This window comes from Bos grunniens, chromosome X (genome assembly GCF_055505025.1).
Source record: "Bos grunniens cultivar Pamir isolate PY7600 chromosome X, Bosgru_T2T1.0, whole genome shotgun sequence".
Lineage (NCBI taxonomy): Eukaryota > Metazoa > Chordata > Mammalia > Artiodactyla > Bovidae > Bos > Bos grunniens.
This window is the reverse complement of record NC_141194.1, coordinates 143,268,528-143,286,205: the sequence shown is the minus strand read 5'-3', so window position 1 is coordinate 143,286,205 and position 17,678 is coordinate 143,268,528.

The following is a 17,678-nucleotide window of genomic DNA, read 5'->3' as shown; positions in this document are numbered from 1 at the left end:
CTAGTGGACCCGCCTGGCTGAGCGGAGATGTTTGTAAACAGACCGTTTGTGAAATGTTTCTAAATGCACACCCATCCATCTGCCTGCCTGCTTGATCTGCCTGTGTTTCAGATTTTCCCTTTCCTGAGTGGAAACTGGAGCTCAGATGGGGCCAGTGGTGTTGGGAGCAAAGCTGCCAGGAAGTGGGAGACCCTTTCCAGTTTCTTACTGGATGTCTTCATCTCCTCTCTCCTGACTGTGTGAAAAGTCTAGAATGACCCCTCCCCACTCCCCCCAGCTCCCTGGCCCTCAAGCCTGAGGATGCAGCGGTGCTCAGGAAAGAGGAAGAATCCAATCTTTTTTTCCCTCACTTCCCTTTTGGCCAAAATAATGACCTCCAACCTGAAAATCACGGGGAAAGAGAAAGCACACACATTCATCACTCACACTTTCACGAGCCCAGAGCTGGGAGGTGTGAGGCACCTGGCTGCCACCTCCGGGGTCAGAAGCACTGCCAAATTGCACCTCCCCTACAAGCATCATGGTCCAGAGCCTGCAGCCCCCTTCCACCCTGCCGTCAGCCCAGAGATGCCACCCCCACTGGAGGAAGGAGACTTGCTTGGCACAGAAAGTGGGATTTTCACCACCTAGTCAGGCAGGGAACTGTTTTGGCTTCCTTGCCCGGGCAGCTGAGAAGAAAGCAACCCCCTGGTCTGAAATCAGTGATTCACACAGGCCAACCCAAACAGCCTCCTGCTGTCATTTTATTTCCTTCGTTACTTAACATCCTGGAGAAGGGGGTTCCTAACCCTTCCCTCCTAGGCCCCTGGCATCCTGAGTTGAATGACTGGTCAGTGCGACAAGCAAAGGCATGTAGCCAGGGCAGCTGGCCTCCAAAGACTCCCAAGAAAGAAAGAAAGAAAAAGTGGTTGAAAAGTTCTAATGGTACACAAAGGTATAAAATAATGAAACTTACAAGCCCCTCTCTGCCCTTCACTCCCAGCAAGTCCATATCCTACTTCTTGGATTCCTTCTTGCATATACGGTTTGGGTTCTTTTTATTTACAAAAACAAAAGGCAAACAAACACACAAAAATGAATCATGTTCTATCCTGCTTTTTCATCTTTTTCTCACCTGGTAAGCAATCTTGGGGGGCTTCCCAGGTGGTAATAGTGGTAAAGATCCTGCCTGCCAAAGCAGGAGACATAAGAGACATGGGTTCTATCTCTGGGTCGGAAAGATCCCCTGGGGGAGGGCATGGCAACCCACTCCAGTATTCTTGCCTGGAGAATCCCATGGACAGAGGAGCCTAGTGGGCTACAGTCCAGGGGGTTGCAAAGAGTCTGATACCACTGAAACAACTTAGCACGCACACAGGCAACCTTGGCAATCTCTCCCTCCCAGGCCAAGAAGTTGTCCCTCCTTCTTTGATAACTGCTCACCAGAAGACTCTCAGATGACACTTGGGAATGAGAATTTAAGAACTACCACAGTGACCTCTCTCTCACACTCAGACCCAAAGTCTGTCGTGTTTACTCAACACCTTAGTGTGTGAAAGGTGACAGTAGCAGGTAAAAGTAATCATGCCAACAAACATATTACTTGTCTCAGCCACAAAGAGCATAGGCATGCTAAGAGATGTTCCCAAAGAGGGACATCAATGGTGAGAGGCTGAGGTATCATGGTAAGTCCAGTGCAGAAGCTATTTAAGTTGGGGTGGAATGAAGGAAAGATGTTGATTTTCAGGCCACCTCTTATACATCACCTGCTTGACTGCCAGCTTCAACTGCTCTGGTGAATTACCACCAGCCTCAAGATGACTTAGCTTTTACACATCAATGCTGACCCAAATGAGAGCCCAGGAGAAAGGGATAAACAGAGGAGCAGAAAGGTCTTTTCTTTTTTTATTTTGAGCTAGGTTTACAGGCAGTTTAAGAAGTAATACAGAGAGATCCCATGTACCCTTTATTTAGTTTCTCCCAATGGTAACATCTTGCAAAACTACAGTATAATGTCACAACCAGGGAAATAACAGTACAATTAAGATATAGAACATTTTCATCACTACCAGGATCCCTCATGTCGTCCTTTCACACTTACATCTACTTCCCTTCTACCCTGTCCCCTACCTCAGGCCCTGGAAACCACTAATCTGTTCTCCTTTTCTATAATTTTGTCATTTTGAGAATGTTATATAAATAAAATCATACAGAATTGTACAAGCACTATGGAAAACAGTATGAAGTTCCCTCAAAAATTAAAATAGAGTTACCATATGATCTGGGCATCCCTGGTAGCTCAAATGGTAAAGAATCTGCCAACAAAGCAAGAAGCCCAAGTTTGACCCCTCAGTTGGGAAGATCCCCTGGACAAGCGAATGACTACCCACTGCAGTATTCTTGCCTGGAGAATTCCACAGACAGAGGAGCCTGGTGGGTACAGTCCATGGGGTCACAAAGAGTCAGACACGACTGAGCTACTAACAGTTTCACTTTTTTTTTTACCATATAATCCAGTGATCCCACTCTGAGTATATACACAAAGAAAGGGAAATCACTATTTCAAAGACATATCTGCACCTACATGTATATCATTCACAATAGCCAAGACATGGAAACAACCTAAGGGTCCATCAACAGATGAATAGATAAAGAAAATGTCACACACACACACACACACACAAGAATATTATTCAGTCATGAAAAAAGAAGGAAATCCTGCCACTGATGACAACATGGGTGGATCTTGAAGGTCTTATGCTTAGCAAAATAAGGCAGACACACGTACTGTACAATCTCACATATATGGAATCTAAAAAAGTTGAATTCATAGAAATAGAGAGTAGAATGCTGATTGCCTGGGGCTGGGAAGTGGGAGAAATGAGGAGATGTTGGTAAAAGAGTACAAGCTTCCAGTTTTATGAATAAGTTCTGGGGATCTAATGTACTGCATTGCAATTATAGTTAACAATACTGTATTAGATATTGGGTTGGCCAAAAAGTTCATTTGGGTTTTCAGTCCCGTCATATGGAAATACTTGAAAGTTGGTAAGAGAGTAAATCATAAATGTTCTCACCAAAAAACAAACAAAAAAGTAATTATGTGAGGTGATGGAGGTGTTAACTATCTTTATTGAGGTAATCATTTCACAATATATACATGTATCAAAGCATCACATAATACATCTTAAACTTACATGACGTTATATATCAATTATATCACAATACAACTGAAAAAATTCATACAACAGGATTTCTGGGTTTTGGTTCTGCACATAAGAAGCTTAGGTGTCACCACTCTGTTCTAACAAGTAGAAAGCTGAACTATAAAATCAATGACTCTTCCTAGATCCATAAGAGTGGGGTGGACTCAGGACAAACTGCTGCCCCCAAGACTGGAGAGACAGACAAGCAAATGCAGGGAGTGATGGCTCCCCAAAGCCAATATTCATAGGCATAAACTGCTCCAGAAACCAGTGCTGGGGCAGGAAAACCTGAACAAATTATTGGCGGCTTCATGTGGACAACTCTCAGAGTCACAGCTAGGGCTTACTAAGAAAAATAGAAAGGGTTCAAATTACTAGTATCAGGAATGAAAGAAAGACAAGCAATAAATACTGGAGAGGGTATGGAGAAAAGGGAACTCTCCCACGCTAATGGTAAGAATCTACATTGGTACACTCACTTTGAGGAGATACCCCATGTTCAAGGGCAAAGGAGAAGCCACAGCAAGACAATAGGAGGGGCGGAATCACATTTAGAATCAAACCCCATACCTACCAGAGACATTCAAAGGACTCAAACACACCTTGTGTGTACCAGGACCCAGAGACCCACAGTGACTGAGACAGAATTGTGTTTGAGTATTTCCTGAGGAGGTATGAGTCAACAGTGGACTGCTGCCGGGTCAGGGGCTCTGGGTGCAGTAGACCTAGGTATGGCATAAACCCTCTTGAAGGAGCTCACCATTAACCCCACCATAGAGCCACCAGAACTTTCACAGGACTGGGGAAACAGATTCTAGGAGGGCACAAACAGAACCTTATGTGCAGCAGGACCCAGGAGAAAGGGGCAGTGACCCCCACAAGAGACTGACCCAGACTTGCCCGTGAGTGTCCAGGAGTCTCCACCAGAGGCGTGGGTTGGTGGTGGCCTGCTGCAGAGGTGGGGGCACTACGTGAAGCAGTGCATGGGACCTTTTGAAGACAGTCACCATTACCTTCATTACCTCCACCATAGTTTGGCCTCGGGTCAAATAATATGGAGGGAACACAGCCCTGCCCTTCAACAGAAAATTGGATTAAAGATTTACTGAGCATGGCCCCACCATCAAAACAAGACTCAGTTTCCCCTTCAGACAGTCTCTCCCATCAGGAAGCTTCCATAAGCCTCTTATCCTTCTCCATCAGAGAGCAGACAGACTGAAAACCACAATCACAGAAAACTAACCAATCTGATCACATGGACTACACCCTTGTTTAACTCAATGAAACTATGAGCCATGCCGTGTAGGGCCACCCAAGACAGATAGGTCATAGTGGAGAGTTCTGACAAAACATGGTCCACTGGAGAAGGGAATGGCGAACCACTTCAATATTCTTGCCTTGAGAACCCCATGAACAGTATGAAAAGGAGACTGAAGATGAACTCCCCAGGTCAGTAGGTGCCCAATATGCTACTGTAGACCAGTGGAGAAATAACTCCACAAAGAATGAAGAGACGGAGCCAAAGCAAAAAAATATCCAGTTGTGGATGGGACTGGTGATGAAAGTAAAGTCCAATGCTGTAAAGAGCAGTATCGCATAGGAACCTGGAATGTTAGGTCCATGAATCAAGGCAAATTGGAAGTGGTCAAATAGGAGATGGCAAGAGTGAACATCAACATTTTAGGAATCAGTGAACTAAAATGGACTGAAATGGGTGAATTTAACTCAGATGACCATTATATCTATTACTGTGAGCAAGAATCTCTTAGAAGAAATGGAGTAGCCATCATAGTTAACAAAAGAGTCTGAAATGCAGTACTTGGATGCAATCTCAAAAATGACAGAATGATCTCTGTTCGTTTCCAAGGAAACCATTCAATATCACAGTAATCCAAGTCTATGCCCCAACCAGTAATGCTGAAGAAGCTGAAGTTGAATGGTTCTATGAAAACCTATAAGACCTTCTAGAACTAACACCCAAAAAAGATGTCCTTTTCATTATAGGGGACTGGAATGCAAAAGTAGGAAGTCAAGAAACACCTGGAGTAACCGGCAAATTTGGCCTTGGAGTACAGAATGAAGCAGGGCAAAGGCTAATAGAGTTCTGCCAAGAGAACACACTGGTCATAGCAAACACCCTCTTCCAACAACACAAGAGAAGACTCTACACATGGACATCACCAGATGGTCAACACCGAAATCAGATTGATTATATTCTTTGCAGCCAAAGATGGAGAAGCTCTATACAGTCAGCAAAAACAAGACTGGGAGCTGACTGTGGCTCAGATCATGAACTCCTTATTGCCAAATTCAGACTTAAATTGAAAAAAGTAGGGAAAACCACTAGACCATTCAGGTATGACCTAAATCAAATCCCTTATGACTATACAGTGGAAGTGAGAAATAGATTTAAGGGACTAGATCTGATAGAGTGCCTGATGAACTATGGATGTAAGTTCGTGACATTATACAGGATATAGGAATCAAGACCATCCCCAAGAAAAAGAAATGCAAAAAAGCAAATGACTGTCTGAGGAGGCCTTACAAATAGCTGTAAAAAGAAGAGAAGTGAAAAGCAAAGGAGAAAAAGGAAAGATTTCATGCAAAGATGGGCACAATAAAGGACAAAAACGGTAGGGACCTAACAGAAGCAGAAGATATTAAGAAGAGGTGGCAAGAATACAGAGAGGAACTATACAAAAAAGATCTTCATGACCCAGATAATCACAATGGTGTAATCACTCACCTAGAGCCAGACATCCTGGAATGCGAAGTCAAGTGGGCGTATACAAGTCAAATGTAAACAAATTGGAAAAGAAGACACAAAACTGCCTTTGTTTGCAGATGACATGATTGTCTAGGTAGAAAATCTGAAAGAATTGACAAAAAGACTATCGGAATTAACAAGCAATTAGAATTAAAGGTGGGACTTCCCCATACCTCAGTTGGACTTAGGAACCATCACTACAAACAAAGCTAGTGGAGGTGATGGAATTCCAGCTGAGCTATTTCAAATCCTAAAAGATGATGCTGTGAACGTGCTGCACTCAATATGCCAGCAAATTTGGAAAACTCAGCAGTGGCCACAGGACTGGAAAAGGTCAGTTTTCACTCCAATCCCAAAGAAAGGCAATGCCAAAGAATGTTCAAACTACCACACAAGTGCTCTCATCTCACACGCTAGCAAAGTAATGCTCAAAATTCTCCAAGCCAGGCTTCAACAGTATGTGAACCAAGAACTTCCAGATGTTCAAGCTGGATTTAGAAAAAGGCAGAGGAACCAGAGATCAAATTGCCAACATCTGCTGGATCATCAAAAAAGTGAGAGAGTTACAGAAAAACATCTACTTCTGCTTTATCGACTATGCCAAAGCCTTTGACTGTGTGGATTACAACAAACTGTGGAAAGTATACCTACAAAAACCCTAAATCCAAGATCATACCTGATGAGGAATTTAAAACTTTCCCACTAAGATCCGGTATGAGACAAGGATGTCCTCTCACACCTCCACTTTTCAACATCATATTGGAAGTAGCAGCTAAATGCACTAAGACAAAAAGGAAGTAAAATGTATACAAATTGGAAAAGAAGACATAAAACTGCATTTGTTTGCAGATGACTGACTGTCTAGGTAGAAAATCTGAAAGAATTGACAAAAAGACTATCAGAATTAACAAGAAATTAGAATTAAAGGTGGGACTTCCCCGATACCTCAGTTGGTAAAGAATCTGCCTGCAATGCAGGATTGGGAAGATCTGCTGGAAAAGGGATGGGCTACCCACTCCAGTATTCTTGGGCTTCCCTGGTGGCTCAGCTGGTAAAGAATCCACCTGCAATGTGGGAGACCTGGGTTCGATCCCTGGGTTGAGAAGATCCCCTGGAGATGGAAAGGCTACCCACTGCAGTATTCTGGCCTAGAGAATTCCATGGACAGTCCATGGGGTCGCAAAGAGTTGGACATGACTGAGCGACTTTTGCTTCGCTTATTGTTATAGATTGTAGGATACAACTCAAAAGAGTTGAAAACTTATATCCACACAAAAACCTGCACGCACACACATTTATAGCAACCTAGATAGCATATTCAAAAGCAGAGACATTACTTTGCCAACAAAGGTCCATCTAGTCAAGGCTGTGGTTTTTCCTGTGGTCATGTATGGATGTGAGAGTTGGACTGTGAAGAAGGCTGAGCGCCGAAGAATTGATGCTTTTGAACTGTGGTGTTGGAGAAGACTCTTGAGAGTCCCTTGGACTGCAAGGAGATCCAACCAATCCATGCTGAAGGAGATTAGTCCTGGGTGTTCATTGGAAGGACTGATGCTGAGGCTGAAACTCCAATCCTTTGGCTACCTCATGTGAAGAGTTGACTCATTGGAAAAGACTCTGATGCTGGGAGGGATTAGGGGCAGGAGGAGAAGGGGACGACAGAGGATAAGATGGCTGGATGGCATCACTGACTCAATGGACGTGAGTCTGAGTGAACTCCGGAAGTTGGTAATGGACAGGGAGGCCTGGTGTGCTGCGATTCATGGGGTTGAAAAAAGTCGGACACGACTGAGCGACTGAACTGAACTGATCCAAAATTGCAAAACTTGGAAGCAAGCAAGATATCCTTCAATAAGTGAATGGGGGCACTTGCTTGGTGGCCCAGTGGTTAAGAATCAGCTTTGCAATGCAAGAGCTGTGGGTTCAATCCCTGGTTGGGGAACTAAGCCCACATGCCACAACTACTGAGCCCATGTGCCACAACTAGAGAGTCAGTGTGCTGCAATGGAAGATCCCACATGATGCAACTAAGATCCAATGCAGCCAAATAAAAAAATGTAGTTTTAGAAAATGAGTGAATGGATAAATAAACTGTGGTACATCCAGACAATGGAATATTATTCAGTGCTAAAAAGAAATGAGCTACCAATACACAAAGAGAATAGAAGAAATTTAAATTCATATTGCTTAATGAAGTAGGCTGCTGTGGTCTGAATGTTTGTGTCCTCTCCAAATTCATACGTTGGAAACCTAAAGCACCAAGTGATGGTATTAGGAGGTGGGGCATTTCAGAGTTGATTAGGTCATGAGCCCTCATGAATGGGATTAGTGCCTTTATAAAAGAGGCCCCAGGACTAGGTCGACCCTTCTGCCATGTTCAATGACAGACCAAGAAGTCGGCAGTCTGCAACCTGGAAGAGGGTCTTCACCAGAAACCAACTGTACTAACACCCTGGTCTTGGAATTCCAGAACTATGAGAAATGTTCATCAGCCAACCAGATTTTGGAATTTTGTTACAGCTGTTCAAATGGACTAAGGCAAAAACCCATCTGAAAAGGCAGCATCCTGTATGATTCACGGTTCCCACAATATGACATTTTGGAAATGGCAAACTCTCAAGATGGTAAAAGATCAGTGGTTGCCAGGATTTGGATGAGGGAGCAATGAACAGTCAGAGCAGAGAGAATATTTAGCGTGGTGAAAATATTCTGTATGATATTATAATGGTGGATACATGTCATTATACATTTGTCCATAGCCATAGAATGTACAAGACAAGGAGTGAACCATAATGTAAATGATGGTCTTTGAGCGATAATGATGTGTCAGTGTAGGTTCATCAACTGTAACAAATGTACCTCTCTGCAGGAGGCTGTGCATGTGAGCAGCAGGGGATATATGGGCAATGTCTGTGTCTTCCTTTTAATTTTGCTGTGAAACTAACACTGCTCTTAAAAAAGGAAGTCTATACCAAAAATAAACTAATTAAAATAAATGGGAAAAAAGTCATAGTGGAAAGTGGCATGGGTGAATTAAGACAACCGATATGCTGCAAAAGTGTTCTGAATGGAGGGCATCAATTGAAAAAATGTCTTGGAGGCTCTTTCATACCTATTCTGTTTAATCTGGGGAGTGCTCACTCTTGAGTGCCCTCCTCCGATCTCCAGCCTGGTCTTATTTGACTGAGCATAGCCTCAGGAGTCCAGACATTGCCCTCACCCTCCTCCACCAAACTTTTAATCTGAACTCTCTTCTCCTGTACACAGCAAACTAGCTTCTCATGGGTGACAGTGACAGACACATATGAGTCAATCAAAATCAATCAAATAACAAAAACCCTGTTAGGGTTGGTGTTAAAAAGCTCCAAAATCGCAGTACCTTAAACCTATGGGAAAAGACACATTTTAGGGTCTTAAGGAAATCCTTTCTTTCCTAAAGGAAATCAACTCTGAATACTCATTAAAAGGACTGATGCTGAAGCTGAAGTTCCAATACTTTGGCCATTTGATGCGAAGACCAACTCATTCGAAAAGACCCTGGTGCTGGGAAAGTTTGAAGGCAGGAGGAGAAGGAGATGACAGAGGATGAGATGGTTGGATGAGCTCACCGATTCAATGGACATGAACTTGGGCAAATTCTGGAGATGGTGAGGGACAGGGAGGTCTGGCATGCTGCAGTCCATGGGGTGGCAAAAAGTCGGACACGACTTGGCGACTGAACAGCAACAATGGACATTTTAGCCACTGCAATAGATTTTTCAGTTAGGGCAATTTTTCACTGCCTTCTTTTGAAAAGTTGGATATATAAGCAGACAATAGCAAGACCATATAGTGTATGACAATAGAACTGTGACCCATACCTCTGTAACAACCAGCTGGGGCATCAAACCATGAGCTCTCAATAATCAGCCCAGATTCCCTATTTTTGCCACTATTCCACCTCCCACACCCTCAACACTTCCAACTCAGGAATAGCCAGAGGAAGCCAAATGGGCTTCACAAACCAATTGTATAGGATATCCTGCTTCTAGTTAGCCCACCTCCAGCTTCCCCATGAAACAGCCTCTAGTCAGGTCATACCTGAAGCCTTCCCCTCTTTTCACTGTAAAGCTTTCCCCCTCCCCTGCCTACCTCAGAGTCTCTGCCAGATAAGGATGGCTGACTCCCTGGTGTAGTAAGCGCTGAATCAGTAGTGTCTTTGGTTCTCATTTGGGTGCTGTTTGTTTATTTGCACAATGCCATACCACATTGCTGGCTGTCTGCTCCAAGCTTGCTACGTGCTATTGGCCAGGGCAGCCCAGGATGTGTATACTGGCGCACTTGAAGTGGCACAACCACATCATAATACAGAACTTCAGTGGTTAAGTCTGTAACCATTAACCACCCCAGGGGCCTTTTGGCAACTTGCTGTAGTGATTAAAAAACATACTGATATTGAAGGCAGATCCTTCAGCATTTATTAGCAGCATGACCTCAGGCACATTACTCACCCTCCCAGGTGTCAGTTTCCACATCTATCCATGGAGGCAATGGTGTCCTCTGGACTTCTTTCATAGAGTTGTTGCATCACAGAAGGGAGACAGTGTCGACCTAGAGGGGTATATAAATGCTTGAGTTCCTGACCCTCAGAACCAAGGTCCTAGCCAGCTGCTGATGAGGGGCTGAAAAGGAAACACTTAGTGACCTGCACAGCTTTCATGTGAGAGACCCGGGGTCAAGCTCTGGCTCACCTCTCTCTGGGAGAGGGAGAGGTTAGCACACATAGCTTTTCCTGCCTATTGGGCTCCCAAGCTAGGGAAAGAATAGGCTCCTTTGTGTGCAAAGAGATTTATGGATGAATGAATGAAAGAAGAAGAACTAAAGAGCCTCTAGACGAAAGTGAAAGAGGAGAGTGAAAATGTTGGCTTAAAACTCAACATTCAAAAAACTAAGATCATGGCATCTGGTCCCATCATTTCATGGCAAATAGATGGGGAAACAATTGAAACAGTGAGAGACGTTATTTTGGGGGGCTCCAAAATCACTGCAAATGATGACTGAAATCATGAAATTAAAAGATATTTGCTCCTTAGAAGAAAAGTTATGACCAACCTAGACAGCATATTAAAAAGCAGAGACATTACTTTGCTGACAAAGGTCCATCTAGTCAAAGCTATGGTTTTTCCAGTAGTCATGTATGGATGTGAGAGCTGGACCATAAAGAAAGCTGAGCACCAAAGAATTGATGCTTTTGAACTGTGATGTTGGAGAAGACTCCTGAGAGTCCCTTGGACAGCAAGTAAGTCAAACCTGTCCATCCTATAGGAAATTAGTCCTGAATATTCATTGGAAGGACTGATGCTAAAGCTGAAGCTCCAATACTTTGGCCACCTGATGCGAAGAACTGACTCACTGGAAAAGACCCTAATGTTGGGAAAGATTGAAGGGAGGAGGATGACAGAGGGGACGACAGGGCAAGATGGTTTGAGCAAGCTCCGGGAGTTGGTGATGGACAGGGAAGCCTGGTATACTAGAGTCCATGGGGTCACAAAGAGTCGGACATGACTGAGCGACTGAACTGACTGAATGAATGAAAAGATTCAAGGATCATTGTTTTATTTCTGATTTGGCCACTAACTTGGGCTTTTGATTAGGCATTTAAGCTTTGAGTCTCAATTTCCCCATTGGTAAAATAGTAACAATAACCCCCACCCTTTCCGTCTGACTGGTCATTACAAGGATCTGGTGGAATAATGTGTGTAACCCTCTGTTTTAATTTTTAAGTGTTATGTAGATACAAGGAACTATTCCTAGGGGACATAGGGCTTCCCCGATGGCTCAGAGGGTAAAGAATCTGCCTGCAATGCAGGAGACACAGAAGATGCAGATTCAATTCCTGGGTTGGGAAGATCCCCTGGAGAAGGAACTGGCTACCCACACCCGTATCTTTACCTAGGATATCCCATAGACAGAGGAGCCCAGCAGGCTACAGTCTATGGAGTCGCCAAGAGTCAGACATGGCTTAGCAACCCATATTCCTAGGGAACGCACATTAACAATTGGAGACCTGGCAGAGAGAGTTCAATGTGAAGGGCACATCTTTTATCTTCATGTCTTGTGGCTGGACTCCAAAGCCCATGGTCTGTCTGTATCCTGGGCCCTGTGCCTGGCACAGGCCTCTCCCTGATTCCTCATGATCTTAGTGTGCCCCTGATCTGGCCTGTCCAGGTCAATGAACCCTCACTGTTCTCTGAATATGCCCAGAAATGAAAACCATCTCTTGTCTCTACAGCATTTACCAGTTTTCTGGCCTTCCTCACACCTTGGCTCCTCACAAGAGCACAGTAAGGGAGGTAGCCTGGTGAAATGGGTGAATGTATGGGTTTTTTTGTTTGTTTGTTTTTGACTTTGTTTATTTTTTAATTGAAGGATAATTGCTTTACAGAATTTTGTTGTTTTCTGTCAAACATCAACATGAATCAGCCTTATGTATAGATATGTCCCCTCCCTCCTGAGCCTCCCTCCCATCTCCCTTCCCATCCCACCCCTCTAAGTTGATACAAAGCCCCTGTTTGAGTTCCCTGAGACATTAATGTATGGTTTTAAGGCCAGGGTGCTTGGTAACATCTCAGCTCTGGCACCTATTGGCCTCAGGCAAGTCACATACTTTCTGTAACCCAGTTTTCCCATTTATAAAATAAGGATGAAAATAAAATAGTACCTAGTTGACAGTTTTGTTCAAAGATTAAATGAGTTAATATGTGTAAACAGAATAGTGTCTAACACTTATCAAGTGCTTGATAAGTGTTTGTTATTATTATTATTGGGCAGGGCAGGGTGTGTTATCCTCATTTTAGTCAATTGTAGAACTAGGGGAACAGGACTGGGATCCTTGTTCAAAGAAAAGTCATTCTATAAAAATGAATGTACCCAAAGTATGGGAGAAAGTATTTGCAAACTGTATATCTGATAAGCAATTAATATCCAGAATATAAAAAGAACCCCTACAATTCAACAACAAAAAATAAACCACCTAATTTAAAACATGGACAAGATAATTGAATGGACATTTCTATAAAGAAGATATACAAACAGCCAATAAGCCCATGAAAACTACAATGACTTCTAGAATCTTGAGCAAATACCTGGTTGACTTTTGGAATATCCACACTTGACTGCAAGAAGTCAAGAAGAGATCTGAGATCTTTTAATTGCCCTCATGATTTAGGGGAATGTTTATATAAATAATAGGAATTTTAGAGTGGATATGTGATGTGCTATGAATGGTAGATATGTAGATATTGGGAAGGAGAAATTATAAAACCTTATATAGCACCAAAATATGTCTTTAGAAGTGTATTAAGAGTAAAAAGATTGTTTTTTTAATATATAGGGAGGAAATAAACACAGGATCCAGCAATCCCTCCTCAGAAACATTTCTCAGCTGCGCCTCTCTCATTATCCAGCTGCCTACTGGATATCAGGGCTTCCTTGGTGGCTCAGTGATAAAGAATCCACCTGCGAATGCAGCAGATGTGGGTTCAATCCCTGGGTTAGGAAGATCCCATGGGAAAGGAAATGGCAACTCACTCCAGTCTTCTTGCCTGAGAAATCCCATGGACAGAGGAGCCTGGTGGACTACAGTCCATAGAGTCACAAAGATTTGGACACAGGTTGGTGACTAAACAACAAAAACAACTGGACATCTCCACCTGGATGTCCCATAGACACTTCAAACTCAGCTTGTCCAAAACTGAACTTGTTTTCTCTCCTTAATCCACAATCTCCTAAACCTTCCCCTCCCACCTAATGATCCCAGTCACAAACTGGGAAGTCATTCTCAGCTCCATCTTCTCCCTCAACACCCCACTGTCTAATCAATAAACTACAGATTTGAACTACCAAATAGATCTCCAGTCCACCTGTAGCTCAGTCTCCACAGTACTGCCCCAATTCATCAACTCTCAGTGGACCAGAGAAATTTATTCTCAATAGTTTTCTGGCTATTACTCAACTCATTCCATCCCCGCCATCTATAAAACCACCAGAGGGAAAATTCTAAAAGTCAAATTCATCCAAGTCAATATCTGTTTTCAAATCACTCCTCTGCCTCCCTAGGTCCTTCAAGATAGAGTGGGAAAACTTGGTGAGACACAAGCAATGGCCCCTGCTATACTGTACTCAACACCCCAACAGTCCCATAGGGGCCTCAAACCATTTATATCAGCTAGAGGCCTACAAGCTGTCAAGCTGTGCTAATTCATCACTGGTGTGCCATACAGTTTTACACTTCTCTACCACCTCTACCCCAAAGTGCTCCCCTCTTCCTCCCTCAATCTGGTGAATCATATCTACCTCCTTTGTGAGGTCTTCCTTGTCCCCTCTCCCCCACCACAGCCTCTCTGCTCACCATGTAAGGTCTTGAATGCACCCATCTCATTGTAATTGACTGCTCAAACTGAGGCTCTAAAGGATGGGCACAACATTTTATTCATCTATGTAGCCACTATCCCTGGTGGCTCAGAGGATAAAGCATCTGCCTGCCGTGCGGGAGACCAGGGTTCGATCCCTGGGTTCAGAAGATCCCCTGGAGAAGGAAATGGCAACCCACTCCAGTATTCTTGCCTGGAGAATCCCATGGATGGAGGAGCCTGGTGGGCTACAGTCCATGGGGTCGCAAAGAGTCGGACAAAACTGAGCGAGTTCACTTCACTTCACTTCATGTAGCTTTAGCACTCAACACAAGACCAAGTCCGTGAGGTCTAAAAGTACACACTTCTAGTTATAAAAGAGATAAGTCCTGGGGATGTGAGGTACAGCATGGTGACTATAGTTAATGATATTGAATTGGAGAGTTGAAAGTTGCTAAGAGAGTAGATCTTAAAAGTTCTCATCACAAGAAAAAAAATTTGTAGTTCTGTGTGGTAACAGATGTTAACTAGACTTATGATGGTGATCATTTAGCAATATATACAAATATCAGGGACGGGAGAGCCTGGTGGGCTGCCGTCCATGGGGTCACACAGAGTCGGACACGACTGAAGTGACTTAGCAGCAGCAGCACAAATATCACATCAGTATGTTGTACAACTGAAACTAATATCATGTTGTATGTCAATTATATCTCAAAAAAAAAAAAAAAAAGACCTAGCCGAAGTAAGCATTCAGTAAAGGTTTATGGAATGAATTAATGACCTCATGAAATTCCCCCCAAGTAACAACAAGTCAGTAGCTAATGAGGGTTCCCTGACATTGTGCAGGAATGGGATCTGAGAAATTTCAAGGGTCTTGAGATCTGGCCTTCAGCGGTGCTCAGTGTGACTTTCTTATCCCCAGCTCAACTCTTCCATTGCCAGTCCCCGGTAAGAAGCACAAAGAAAAACAGAGGAGCAGCACTGTACAGCCTTGAACCTTTGATCACATAGTTTCACCACACTCTCCAAATCCTCATTCCACCCTCTGAGGCCTCATCTGGAACATCTCCATGAAGAAAGGCCGTCGGTTCAGTTCAGTTGCTCAGTCATGTCTGACTCTTTGCCACCTCATGGACTTCAGCACACCAGGCCTCCCTGTCCATCACCAACTCCCAGAGCTTACTCAAACTCATGTCCATTGAGTCAGTGATGCCATCCAACCATCTCATTCTCTGTCATCTTCTTATCCTCCCACCCTCAATCTTTTCCAGCATCAGGGTCTTTTCCAATGAGTCAGTTCTTTGCATCAGGTAGCCAAATTATTGGAGTTTCAGCTTCAACATCAGTCCTTCCAATGATTATTCAGGATTGATTTCCTTAAGGATGGGCTGGTTGGATCTCCTTGCAGTCCAAGGGACTCTCAAGAGTCTTCTCCAACACCACAGTTCAAAAGCATCAATTCTTCTGTGCTCAGCTTTCTTTATAGTCCAAGTCTCACATCCATACATGACCACTGGAAAAACCATAGCTTTGATTAGATGGAGCTTTGTTGGCAACAAGGAAAGGCCATTCTCACCAATTCAACAAGGATTCCCCCTCCTCAGAGCTCCTAGAAAGGCTATCTGTCTGGGTAAGTCTGGCAGCCATTATAGGCCTCTGTGTGGGGTTAGTGAATTGGCTTTTCAGGGAATCTCAGAGTATCAGAGCAGGACAAACTCTGGGAGGTCATCTGGTCTGACTGTCTCATTGTGCCAAGGACCCCAAGGGTTGGAGAGAAGTGGCTTGCCATAAATGCCAAGCCTCCTGGGCAGTGTGATCAAATAGATTCCTGGGCCCCCACCCATAAAATTAGAAAAAGGCTCTGAATAAGCCCCAAACTACCCTGTAACACTACTGTCATATTTCCTCATGAGGCTATTTGATGGCAAGGGCTCTTTCTTCCTTGATCTCTGTGTCCCCCACAGCATTCAGCACAGCTACTGCTAAGTCACTTCAGTCATGTCCGACTCTGTGCGACCCCATAGATGGCAGCCCACCAGGCTCCCCCGTCCCTGGAATTCTCCAGGCAAGAACACTGGAGTGGGTTGCCATTTCCTTCTCCAATGCATGAAAACGGAAAGTGAAAGGGAAGTCGCTCAGTCGTGTCCGACCCTCAGCGACCCCATGGACTGCAGCCCACCAGGCTTCTCCGTCCATGGGATTTTCCAGGCAAGAGTACTGGAGTGGGTTGCCATTGCCTTCTCCATTCAGCACAGCAGCACCCTATCAAATTTCCTTCAGTGATTAGCTCCTGGGCTATTCTTCATGAGAAAACTCAAATGAACACAGAAACCCAAATTGAAGTTAGTCTAGCCAATGGTACCAAGGGAGGGGTGGCTTTGGCAGCCCTCCTTAAATGCTGCTTTGTCTGATTTTCCAAATCATCCTTGGCTGAAACAATTTCGGGTCAGAAGAGTCTGTTTCCTAGGAGGACGCAGGCTCAATCAATTACTTGGGCCTCCTCAAGCATTTTCCTTAGCTCTCTTTTTTTTAGATTTTTTTTAAAGCTTTTTATTTTACATTGGAGTATAGCTGATTACAAAGAAAGCTGAGTGCAGAAGAATTGATGCTTTTGAACTGTGGCGCTGGAGAAGACTCTTGAGAGTCCCTTGGACTGCAAGGAGATCCAACCAGTCCATCCTAAAGGAAATCAGTCCTGGGTGTTCATTGGAAGGACTGATGTTGAAGCGGAAACTCCAATACTTTGACCACCTGATGTTAAGAGCTGACTCATTTGAAAAGACCCTGATGCTGGGAAAGATTGCGGGTGGGAGGAGAAGGGGATGACAGAGCATGAGATGGTTGGATGGCATCACCAACTCAATGGACATGGATTTGGGTGGACTCTGGGAGTTGGTGATGGACAGGGAGGCCTGGCGTGCTGTGGTTCATGGGGTCGCAAAGAGTTGGACACGACTGAGTGACTAAACTGAACTAAACTGGATAACTGATTAACAATGTTGTGAAAGTTTCAGGTGAACAGCAAAGGGACTCAGCCATTCATGTACATGTATCCATTCTCCCCCAAGCTCCCTTCCCATCTAGGCTGCCACATAAAATTGAGCAGAGTTCCCTGTGCTATAAAGTAGGTCTTTGTTAGTTGCTGTTGTTGCTGCTAAGTCACTTCAGTCGTGTCCGACTCTGTGCGACCCCATAGACGGCAGCCCACTAGGCTCCCCTGTCCCTGGGAATCTCCAGGCAAGAACACTGGAGTGGGTTGCCATTTCCTTTTCCAATGAGTGAAAGTGAAAAGTGAAAGTGAAAAGTGAAAGTGAAGTCGCTCAGTTGTGTCCA